Source organism: Cryptomeria japonica, chromosome 6, assembly GCF_030272615.1.
Source record: "Cryptomeria japonica chromosome 6, Sugi_1.0, whole genome shotgun sequence".
Taxonomy (NCBI): domain Eukaryota; kingdom Viridiplantae; phylum Streptophyta; class Pinopsida; order Cupressales; family Cupressaceae; genus Cryptomeria; species Cryptomeria japonica.
In genome coordinates, this window is record NC_081410.1 from 206,349,004 (window position 1) to 206,351,492 (window position 2,489).

General features: G+C 32.4%; 1 long non-coding RNA gene across 1 annotated transcript; it reads right to left on the minus strand.

Annotated features, from left to right (window-relative positions):
• Positions 1-1,033: 1,033 nt before the first annotated feature.
• Positions 1,034-1,845, minus strand: LOC131069794 (uncharacterized). Its single transcript, XR_009112225.2, has 2 exons — positions 1,584-1,845; positions 1,034-1,374 (listed from the first exon to the last, which is right to left on the minus strand). It is a non-coding gene; the product is annotated as an uncharacterized LOC131069794 (long non-coding RNA).
• Between the last annotated feature and the right edge of the window lie 644 nt (positions 1,846-2,489).

The window sequence follows — 2,489 nt, forward strand, 5'->3', positions numbered from 1 at the left end:
CTGAAGCCAATACTTTGATAAGAAGAAACTTGATATTCATCTGATCCAATAAAATGGCATTTATCAAAGGGCAGCTCAAAACTTCGGAAAAATTCCATTAGGTTTCATCGACAAACATTCATAAAGAAAGCATCAACAGAACCATGGCATTTTCACCGAAACACATCATGCAAGTGAAAAATACACTTGAGAACCTTTTGGTGAAATGAGCACATCGAGTAGACTGAAAATAAGGCCAGCGACGCCGGAGTTTCATCGAAAGACTGGCCTAAGAGGATAGTTTTATGGAAATTATTTTTTGATGGAAACATAATATCGATGAGACCCTAGAGATGTATGCTGAAGAATCATGTTTCACTGAAAGTGACATTATCTGACAAATTCATTTGTCGATGAAACCGAAGGAAATCTTGTCGATACAATGAAGTGTTTCGATGAAAGGGAGTTGTCGAGGGGAATGATAGGGGTCACAACAAAGCATAGGTTTTCATCAAAACCATACCATTGATGAAAGTAATATCTGTTTCATCGAAAGTAAGGATATCAATGAAAAAGTGGACATCTGAGTTTCAAGATTATAAAAGTGTTGACTACACTAACCACTTAGGGGTGATGATTTTGGTTATCTTTAAGTTTAACAAATAGTTACTGCTTGTTTGGAAGGGGTATGCCTCTTCATTTAAGACTTGTGACCCTCATATATATATGAGAGGTTTTTGTAATATTAAATCATCAGAAGGCAATATGAGAATATCTGTAATCAGTTTGAATTTGTAAACAATTTAAAGATGGGCAATCTAAATGAGTTGTTTAATGAGGTCAGGCTTCACAAAATAGAAAACTTCTTGGTCAAGATTCATAACAGAAGAGCTGACATCAAAAAGAATTTAAAATTGTGTTACTTTTGTGGCTCTTAGTCCCTTAGACCAGTTGGTCTCATGGACATCATAAAATTCCTTCAATCTTTCATTCATTCGACAACAGAAAGTATGAATGCAAACTCTTGACAAGTTTATTTTAAATATTCCACACCTCAATAAAATTATAGATATATTATATAAAAAAAATAGAAGAATCAAATGCTAAAATAAATAAATGTAACCATTATTAATGTAGATTGATCAATGTAGTTGGCTATGAACAATGTTCACAAATAGAATATGATCCACATTATATGCTTAGATAAACACATACCATATTATTCATTCTATTGGGTGGTTGAAACTTGCTAGGTGGCACAAGTAGAGCATGCAAGAAGAACATTGTATAACTTGAAGATTTGCCCCAAGATTTCCTCTTCTCTTGTTGTATATCCCAAATAAGTGAACAGATATGAGATTCATTCTCCCATAATTTCTTAAGATGCTCTTTCACCTGTTAAAAATATATAAATCCAAACAAAAAAATCCAAATCAAGATACAACTATAAGAAACCCAATCCCAAGAAAAACAAAAGAAAGAAAATGTGTTAGCACCCTTCAGGACCTTATTCAAACAAAACCTTAGTCCAAGTCCAAATAGAAAGGATAAAATATACATTATAAACAATACAAGAACAAATCAAGGATGTTAAAAAAACACACCTCTAGAGGTGTGAGATATCTTTCCTTCAACGATCTTTCTTTATCCTTCTTCAACCCTTGCATCCTTCTTAGATTTTCTTTGTTTCTTTGAACCTCTAGTTTGAGGAGCTTTCTCCAATGTAGTGTCAAACACCTCTGCCTCTAAAGGATCTAAAATATCATCACTCAAAGTTTGATTTTCAAATGCTCCACTACTAGTGTGAAATTCCTTTGGATCATTGTCATGTACAACAACATCAGGTCATTTTGATTGTTTTCCAAATGAAGGGATTTTGATTTGGAATTTAGCACTTCAAAGGGATGGAAAGAACAATCCTAAACTATAAACATCCTTTAATTTGTAGATATGTGTATGTTCTATTTAAATAAATAATTATTACTCAAGTGCGAACTTAGGATTGACTCTAGGCAATAAATGCTCTTTAAAATTTCAAGAATGCAATAATAAAAGCAATAGGTAAGGTTCCCTTCAAAAATTAAACAATGCATCCTACAAAGATGTAACATAAACTAATACATTATGTTCACTCGGATATCAAGTTTTAATTATGATCCAAACACAATCAAAGCTATGGCAACAAATCAAAAATGTGTTCATTCTTTCTATGGAATTATAATGCACTCTCTATCTAATAAGTTTAAGATCAAAAGAATGAAATCCCAATGCCATGTTTACAATTTCAATAGAATTGAATATCTTCCATCACATTTCAAGTTTGCCCACATGTATGTTAGGATTAATGACAGTCCCAAAGATACTGAGAGGGGGGGATGAATCAATATCTAACCGTTTAACAGAATATTGAAACTTATTAAGAACTTTGCATTCTAAAACAGTGTACTAGTAAATAAGAATTAATGCAGTAAACAAGAACAATAAAGACAACATAGAAAACACACCATAAC